Here is a 10,040-nt window from a genome sequence, read left to right on the forward strand (position 1 = left end):
TAATCATCAAAATTAAACGAAATAAACATTTGAAATATATGAGTTTGTATGTAATGTATGAATATAATATACAAGTTTCACTTTTTAAATGGAATTACTGAAATCAATCTACTTTTTCATGATATTCTAATTTTATGACCAGCACCTGTATTAGTTGTTTATAACCTTTCCACAGAACCCCACTTCAAAACATCTGAACTGTCTCTTTAAGTGATCCATTTTATTAGTATAATTTGCAGACAAATAAAGATGAAACATTTAAACTTTAAGTAGAATTTTTAATAAAAACAATAAAGAAATTAGAAATAATTTGGAAAAAAAAGTCAAATTACAATAAAAACATAACTTTCCCCATTCTGTCTTTTTATCATCACTGTGGAACTCTGGGGTCTTGTTGTGGCAAAACTTTGCCACATTGCTGTGAGAGCTCTGATTGGATATCATCTGTGCTTGTTGGCAACATGCACCCTTGAAAGCTTTAGGATGGCAGAGATTCAGCTGTGGCCCGGCGGTTTCTGGAGTAGAAGTTAATGGAGGGGGAAAAGGGATCTTAGAGTAAAGTAGACAAAGCTGATTAAGTGAGTCTTGAGTTTCTCGATGGGTAAAAGCACAGCAAAAGGCTCTGAATCCCTCTGAGAGTGTTTATGATGGAAGCATCTTGGCAAATAATTTGGATAAAAATTTACCAGGTGGTGTACCAGTGTGGTGGCACAGTGGCATAGTGGTTAGAGCTGTTGCCTCCCAGCAAGAAGGTTGCAGGATCACTTCCCGGCCTGGGGCCTTTCTGGGTGGAGTTTGCATGTTCTCCCTGTGCACATGTGGGTTTACTCCGGGTACTCCGGTTTTCTCCCACAGACCAAAAACATGCATGTTATGTTAATTGATGACTCTAAAATTGTCCCTAGGTGTGAGTGAGAGTGTGAATGGTTGTTTGTCTATATGTGGCCCTGCGATGGACTTGCGACCTGTCCAGGGTGTCCCCCGCCTCTCGCACAGTGACTGCTGGGGTTAGGCACCAGCTACCCGCGACCCGGAATGGAGAAGCGGTTAAAGAAAATGGATGGATGGATGGGTGTACCAGTGTTGGCACATCGAAACCTGCAATCACTCGTAAAATTTTCAACAACTGGGCACTGTATAAGTAAAAATGAAAATAAAAATAAATATTACTTGTAAGTTATTTAGACTGACTTCTTGTTTCTTTGACTCCAAACAGTGTTAGATATTTACTCATCCATGTGGCAAAACTGTGATTTACAGCCACAAAATTGTAAATTTCTGTAGCATATTTTTCCCATTTGCACAGTCTTACAGACTTATTATCGCTCGCCATGAAAGTTGGCCAAATGCAAAACTGCCTCTATTTCTGTTTGTTTGTCTTTTTGTCCGTTAGCAACATATCTCATGAGCAACTGCGTGAATTATAATGTAACTTGCAAAAATGTCATCATTGAATGTACATCTACAACTGATTGGCCTTTGGAGTCAACCCACTTCAAGGTGGCTGTCACAGCTAAGCGACCTTAGCAAACATAAAATGCTATAAGGCAGTCAATTTTTACAAATACTGAGCTAAAATTTGCTGCATTAAAAGCTGAGAGTCAACCAGAACATATACTTCAAGCACCAACATATTGCGTAAGATTTTTTTACTTAAAACTTTGACATGCAAGACGCTAGGTGAAATAAATTCCTTAAAAAAAAAATGCTAGTTTAATTTTTACACAACTCTAGGGATGCACCACAACCATACCTCATTTTCTGTTTTATCATAATATGGATATGAAATTTAACTGTAGTCCTTTTAAAAACAAGACTATGAATTTTCAGATGACAGTCAGTGCGCAGTGATTAAAGCTGTGGTGGATGATTGTTGCTATCATGTTCTCCATTCAGATCTTAATCCAGGATGTTTATTTAGTGTTACAGGAGGAGTATTGAGGAGGGACAACAAGTCAGTCTTTAAGAGCAGTGTGTGACTCCAGCCTATGAGACATTATCTGGAGTCTGAAGATTTTAATCCAGGTGCCGCAGTTTGCCGTGGGAGGGATTGCGTTTCCGCGCAGAGCCACGAAATGGCAGGTGTCGTGATCCTGTTCGAGGCTCAAACACACACATGCGAGTGTTACACAAGCCAACAATTACACCGTCAGGAAGAGGTCGAGTGGAATCGCACACATGTGAATACAGTATGGCAGCGCGCATACAGGCACACCCGAGCTTTACTTAAACAGCATCATGAGCTGGCAGTGGGCTCGTTTTCCACCTCAGGTCAGGCTTAGTTCATGTGCAAAGAGTGTTTAAGTGAGTGTGTGCGCGAGCGCGCGTGTGTGGATGTGTGTGTGCGGTAATCCTGCTCCAGTTTTATTTTTAAAGTGAGCTCAGACAAAGGCCTCCAGTCAGACTGCTCTGAGAACAGGACCTTGGGAACATGACCAGTGACTGTTGCGTCATAGCGTGTGAGTGTTTATGTGCGTGTGTGTGTTTTTGTGTGTGACACAGAGAGTGGACAGTGTGTGGATCGGAGTTTTCTCTTGTAAAGAAGTCGCTTGTTCAAACTGAAAAGAAAAAAAGAACTGGAAAAAAGCTTTTGCAGATCTTTGCCAGATGTAAAAAAAAAAAAAAAGTGCACACACACACACACACACATGCACACTTTAGCTTCCTTTAAAAGCTGGCTTATTGCGGATATTTGAATGTCAAAGGACGTCACTGTGTGATGTCATAGGAAGGGTTTTTATGTGTGATAGGAGCAAATCACCTGCACAGTGAGCACAGTGTTTGCCTGCACACACAAACCTCACCACACCCAGCAAACTACTTTCTCAACAAGTACAGGGAGAAGAAAAGGGTGGAAAAAAAAAAGAAACAAAGGGCTGAGAAAAAATTTAAAGGGATAGTTTGGATCTTTTAGAGTGGGCTTCTGTGGAAAGATTGTTAAAAAAATAATAATAACATCTCATCTGTTGTAGGTAGCTCTTTGAGCGGCCTCAGTTTGGAGGAACAAACTAATCCTGATTGAACTGACGAGCTAAAGGCTAGTCTGAGCGAATTAAGGGGCTTACTTTTGTCTTAAAACAACTCAGATGTTGAAAATTTCACAAGAGTTAATGCAAGTTCTATATATTTTACAACATTACATTGCCACCATTTTCACATTTCATGGTTGTTTACATAGAGTGCTAGAGCGGGTTTCTTCAAAAATCTGTTAAAAACCAGTTTGGTGCCTTATCAGCCACGACATCAGTCATGTGGCACAGAGTGAGGAGAAAGAAGGAAAAGTCTTCGTTCGGGCTGGCCTAATACAAAGAAGGAGTGTTTTTTTTAATTGTTTTTTAAACTTACAAAACAACTATTTCTCAAACATTAGCTACATTAGCTAATATGAAACCTGTACACTTTTGCAGAACAGCATTTGTTTAGTTCGTCTCAGTTTTCTCAACTGGACAACATCAGAGTTTTTTTGTTTGTGATCTGAGCTTCAATATACCATCTATACTTACTGATCAGGTGGAATGATACAGAGATACAGCTCCTGATAAAAGCAATATTCTTTGTTTTGGTCCAGCAAAGAGTTAGTGCTGAGACAAAACCAAGCCAGAGCTTTTGGTATTGGAAACTGAAAGATTTGGTACTAAGCGAACTCTGGCTCGGGTTTAGGTGCGGAAAAAAAACCAAACCAATCTGGTTAGAATAAAAGTTTATTTCTCCAAACTGAGGTTGTTCAAAGATCTATTTACAACATGTAAGATAATATTTGTTCATAACCGTCTCACAGAACCATATTTCAAAACATCCGAACTGCCCTTTAAAAGTCAAACGAGAGAAAGATAAAGAAAAGAAAGAAAGTACCGAGACATGAGACAAGAGAATGGAAGATGCAAAGAAAGGCGAGGGCAAAAAATGAGAAGAAAAAAAAGTATGGAAAATAGAAAAGATGAGGAGAGATTTCATAAGGCAAGAAATAAAGACTGGCAAGATGAGTAAAGGGAGGACAGAGGATAGAGGGCAGAAGACAAAAAGAAAGCAGACACCTCTTGAGCATTTCTCTTTTTTCTCGATGTTTTTGGAAGCTTCCCAAATCTGCAGACACCGGAGAACCCGGGGAAGCCTGGCCTCAGTTACATTACATCACGCACACACACTCACACACACTCACACACACCCACACAGCTTGAGTGTAATCTGTCCCGTAACTCCTCCGCTGCCAACCCCGTCTTTCCTTTCTTTCTTCTTCCTTTTCTTCTCATGTTTTCAAGTAATTTTTTTTTCTTTCTTTTTCCAGCGCTCATGACGCACTCCGGGGCATAATGAAACTGTTAAGAGAAGTCCGGTGCAGGGCTGAGACCAAAGGCGAGTGGGTGGGGGGAGGAGGATGGGGCGAGGGGGAGTGTAAAGTGACACTACGCCAGAGCACTATATTTACAATGTGCCTCTTTAACACACAGCCTATTTATAGCTGCCAAATCTTTTCTCAGCGTCCGCCACACACTGGTGCACCGTCACAAGCTCGGGCATCGAATGGCTCCGGTGGATTGACACCACTCTGCGCTGCTAACGGGAACACGCCTTATCCTCTAGCATGTTCCTCTGCAAACCCCAAACCTCTCTCTCTCTCTCTCTCTCTCTCTGCTCCTACCACCCTCAACCCGTCATTCTCACATTCAGGTTCAGGACATTCCCTCCTCTCCATTCACGGTGCGTGCTCAGCCTTTTCTCTCTCTTTCCCCCCACCCGCCTCCGTCTCTCATAGGTCTCTTCCTAAGATGAAAGGAGAGAAGAGGGACTTGGGTTTCTGTCGTGACTTGACTTTGCTTTTAAAAAAGGGCAGGGAGACAGGAAGAGCAGGTGAGATAAGAGGGGTTTAGATGTGGTTGAGAATTAAACTGAGATCTTATACTCATGAAAAGCAGCAGGACTGCTGCAAAAAAAACACAAAAAAACAACCCGGAATGCTTCATAAATCCAATAACAGCTGCAGCAACCAGGAGGTTCAGAACACAATAAAATCACAAAAATAAAAGAAAGAAAAAGTGGCATGTCATATTTTGTGTATTGAGCTAAAAATTGGTATGTTAGTAGCTGAGAGACACCCCCAACACATATTCTGAATGCTAACAGATTGGAAAAGATCTTTGTTTAAATCCAGGGACTGACTGTTAAAGTCAACACTGTCTGTCTGTTAGCAAAATATCTCATGATCCACTGGACAGATTTGATTAAAATCCCTGGATGTACATCTACAACTGACTGACTTTTGGAATCAACTTGATTCAAGGTGGACACCAAATCTAATCATCGTTAGCAAACACAAAAGTGGCTATAAATGCGTAAATTATGCAGATATTAGGCCCTAAAACTTGGTTTGGTAGTAGCTGAGTGGCATTCCCAACACATACTATAATCATCGCGCAAGATCTTTTGTTTAAAAGTTTGGCTTGCGAGGCAGCGGGTGATATGCATACCTTTAAGGGATGCGTTTTTTTTTATTTTTCCACCCAAATTGAATGTTTTGGTTGTCTGTTGTTAGCTGCTGAAAGATAAAAACCTTTATTTTAAAAGATTTGCCAATCTAAAGTTACGACCTGTTGAATGTACGGAAACAGCAGCAAAAAAAAGAAAGAAAAACAAACAAATGAAAATGTCTCAGTGACTTAGTGCATTAGATGACTGAATACTTGTTAAAGCTACATCAATGACAGATTGTTGTTGTTTGTTGATGTACATCATTTTTTTCATGATCAATGCATATCATAACTTCATTTTGTGCATCATTTTGTTACAGTCTATTACAGCAGCCAGATAGGCTGTCTTTACTAAACCTATATAGCGGTTAATTTTATTCTAAACATTGCAAGAAGTTTTAATCTCTAAGTATATTTGAGTTGTTTTGATCTGGACTTACATTTAAATGAGTTTGGATTATTTATTAATTAGTAAAATAACTAAAACCTGTGACTTAAAACTGAACTCCCTTAGAAATATCTAACACTTATCAATTGAAAATAAAATATAAGGCTAATAAAATTGGACAATAAGTTGTGTTGTTTTCCAAAAACAAACAAACAAAAAAGAAGTTCTGAATAAATTTGACTCTGTGGCGCTTCTCAAATAGCTGGGTTTTAGAAAAAAGATTTATTTCTGGTATATAGGAAGGAGAAAAGAGTAATTTAGAGGAACTGTGTTCGCACTCGCTCTCAGTATTTAGTCCGCACATGTAAACAGGCTCTCGGCTGCCTCTCAGGTTTCTGAAGCAGAAGTTTCACCGTACCACGGCCGCCCCTTCCGGACTGTGGAAACCTCACCTCAAACATGCTAACTAATAAACCCAATTTACGCATTTGATCACATTTATTCATGAAAGGGACCACACACAAAACATTCCTAGAATTTTTCCGAGCACAGAATAAAATCTGCACACTGTGCCCACAGACACATTTTCCACGTCGTGACGTCCTGAGATCAGGATTTGGATCATCTTGTGCCGCCTTGGGGGCACAGCTTGTGTCTGCTGATAAAAACCCAGAGCTCAAGTTAACTTTCCTTCGAATCATTACAAAATCTCCTTGTGTCCTTTGTGTGTACGAGTTATTCCAGATTTCCTCCCACAAGCCACTTTATTTTTTTTCATCTGAATAAGCCATTTTTACTCTTGTTTAGTATTTTTCTGCCTGTGGTTAGGAAGCAAATCTGTGTTCTCTACGGACGTGCTAATATTAGGCTTTGTTTGCTGAGAGTGATTTTTTTGGATAGGAAACAAACAAGGATTAGATCAGAAACTGTTTCGATTAAACAAAACCAGTTATTGTAGGATAAATGATCATTTTGATTTATATAAAAATGTAGAATAATTCCAAGAGGCAGAGAGCTCCCAAGATCTGTGCTAACATTGAAAATATAACGAAAACATTTAGAGTGTGAGATTTGACCTTAATCATAACTATATTTAGTTTCCAAGTGTAGATTTAAATTCATAAACTATCAAAATGTTCAAATAATGTAGTTTTTTTGTTTTGTTTTGTTTTACTCTGGGGGTCATTTGTTCACTACAAACTTTAGGGTTGGTGTTTTTCTGCTAAATCAGCTGTGAGTAATGAAAACCTGATATTTATCCATCATTTCAGACAATCTTTCAGATCGTTTGTTGTGGGTTTTTCTGTAAAGGTTATGAACAATTACTATCTTACCTGTTGTAGATTGCTCTTTGAACAGTCTCGGTTTGGAGAAGTGGATAGTTTACGGGCTAACAACTAGTCTGATTAGGGCCAAGACCAAAGCGGATTGCTGCTTTATTAAAAAAACACCAATTCCAAAGATTTTCTAGCAGTTCTGTCAGTTTTATAGGACGCAGTTATTTAGTGGTAGCAGCAGCTAGCTCTATAACCCTGTGATCCAAAACTAATGGCATTTTAAAAATGATAAAAATTTATAAATCATTGTTCACATGAACTGCAGTTTTTTTTAGATCAGAGCAATCCAGTTTGGCCTTGACCCCACTCAGATTAGCTGTTAGCTTCATGATCTGGTCAGGATTTAAATTTATTTCTCCAAACTGAGGTAGTTCAAAGAGCTATCTGCAACAGGTAGGACATTAATTGTTCATAACCTTTCCACAAAACTCTGCATTAAAAATCTGTTTCATTTAGTTTACGTATTTTGATTATTTTAAGTTTCTTAGAATTTACCCAACTATAACAAAGCTGCACAGGGGTTATATTAAACACATTTTGTTCCTGACATTTGTTAATGTTATAGAGTTTTTACTCACTTTATTGTCTTTCCATAGCCTCTTTTAATATGCTGTTACTGTTTTATTTTCCTGTTTGACCTGCAGTGCTGTTATCTATTTTAGTGTATTTTTCTGCTTCAAACAGAGTTAGACCCAAAATTATTCATGAGCTTGCATATTTTATTTGGTTTGATGTTTCTGTCACAAAATCTGGGTACAAATCTTTATGTCATCGTCATCTGAAACGTGTCCTTTTTTCTGAAAAGCACCAGATCGAAAGTTATCAATATCCCTTTACATAGTCACATATTTCTTCTTTCCCATTTTAAACGGTGCAGCTAAATTTAGACCTGAAGAACCTGGAGAAATAATGATCTTGGACTATAACCAGCTGGACAGTGAACTGCAAACTACAGGCAAAGAAGTCAATAAATTCATGAGGAAAAATATAATCTACGTTTTGAACGTTCATCCAGAGTCCAGACATAAACTATCTGGAAACAAGTGAAGAGAACTAAATCTCAACAACAACCACAAAATTATGCAGCCTGTTGCTGAAAAGAAGCAGTCCAACACTGCTGTAAGGACATGTTTAAACCTTTTAGTTAATGTAAGAACTGTTTGATGTTATGATGTAAACAATTCAGGGCCTCAGAAGTGAGATGAGATGAGAGGTAATGCTGTTGTGTGTCTCTGAGGATAGGCAAGATGTGACAAAGTGTTTCCATTTTTTTATGACTGAATCAAGGAGAAATGACAAGTTTATGCCCCGGGGACCACACACACAGTAGGGTTCATGGTTCTGTTCTACAGAGTGAAATTTTACATGTGAACTAGTCTTGGGTGTGTCATGGAGGTCTCTGTTTTTTTGGCCTAGTGTGTTTCTTTCCCTGTGGAGCATGACAGTGAAGTGTGCTGACAGTCGGCGGCTGTTAAACCATAATACAGGCGTATGTTGTATGTGTGGCAGAGCTGCAGCAAGGCCGCGCTGAACTTTTAACTGGCACTATTTGTTGGGCCTAACTGCGCTCAGGAGGCCGTCGACGTAGTCCGCGGGTCTGCGTTCACGTCGGTCTGTCGTATGTCGCAGCGCCGCTGTAGGTTTGCTTGTGTGTTTACTCAACAGGGTGTTAACGTCAGCCATGTAAATCAGTGTTTATCCTCACACGTGTCAAGAGCGGAGTACGGGAGTGTGTCTACACCACTTTGCTTTGCCATCATCCCTTCATTGTCCCCAAACACACACATACTTAATGTGTCCTGAGTCAGCCGTTATCGAGCCGCTTGCCAGCGAACGCGCCGACCAGTTGGTCGGTACAACCGCAGCACAAGGCGATGGAAGTTTTCCATGTGTCTGTGGCGGAGGGCAGAGGGGGGCGTACAGTTGCTCACTTTCTTTGGCTTTCCATTGTAATATCTATGGTGGGCGGTGTGAGAGCGTCACCGCCGCTTCCTGTGCGCAATGCTTTACACAGTCAGTCACACAGATTCAAGATGATTTCACTGACTGTGCACAACAATGTGGCGCACAGAGAAAAAAAAAAAAGGACCGCATCACAATGCATCCACTAATAACATGCTGCAGTCAGGGTTCGACCCCTTGCGGCCTTCTCGCGGAAGCCTTTGGGAGGAGGTTTGTGGCCATTTTCTCAGCTCTCCCTCGGGACTCTGCTCCAGCTGCTGCAGCTCAGCCCGCTCCCAAACCTCAAACCAACTCCACTGATCACAGCCGGCGTGCTGACATCATCATCCAGAAGTCCATGTACAGGACAGGAAGCTCAAACCAGGACATACGCACAGATACAGAGACGTCACTGCAGAGAGAAGTGACACACAAATTCACATGGAGCGTGTAGTTCCCAGGGCTCAGCTTGGGTCAAAATTATTGGCACTTCCAAATTGTTAATATAAAATTTCAAATACCGCATCTTTATAAAATATAAATGCGTCAGTTTAATAATTAGAATAGCAATATATAGCATTAGCACAAACCCAATACTTGACAAACTTCATACTATTTTAGAGGCAGTTAACGTTGCTGTAAGCCAGTATTAAAAACTACGCTGTTATAAATTTCCCACAATGCTTTGCAATAGTAACCCTCAAGAAAGCCATTTATAATTTGATATATGATATAAAAAAAAATGTATGATAATACATAGTTCCCTTTCAGTCGATTCACTCGGTACAACATATGTACTATGGGATATCACGCTCCCGCGTGTCCTGGCTGAAGACACCTTTAATCACGCCTTTAGGCAAATGACGTGATGACGTGATGACGACAAGTGACAGGCCCCGCCTGCACTAT

The 10,040-nt window shown here is 40.0% G+C and overlaps 1 long non-coding RNA gene across 2 annotated transcripts in view; it reads right to left on the minus strand.

Moving 5' to 3' along the window:
* The window catches only part of LOC119617812, a 47,779-nt gene that overhangs the window by 16,092 nt on the left and 21,647 nt on the right, over positions 1–10,040 (minus strand). The window contains exon 2 of one of the 2 annotated variants that reach the window (XR_005234230.1): positions 6,757–9,543. The exons of the other annotated variant lie outside the window; for it this stretch is intronic. This is a non-coding gene — a long non-coding RNA (uncharacterized LOC119617812). Of the gene's footprint in view, positions 1–6,756; positions 9,544–10,040 lie in introns of those variants that run through there. 2 annotated transcript variants of the gene reach the window in all.

The sequence above is a fragment of the Kryptolebias marmoratus genome, linkage group LG16 (assembly GCF_001649575.2).
Source record: "Kryptolebias marmoratus isolate JLee-2015 linkage group LG16, ASM164957v2, whole genome shotgun sequence".
NCBI classification, from domain to species: Eukaryota; Metazoa; Chordata; class Actinopteri; order Cyprinodontiformes; family Rivulidae; genus Kryptolebias; species Kryptolebias marmoratus.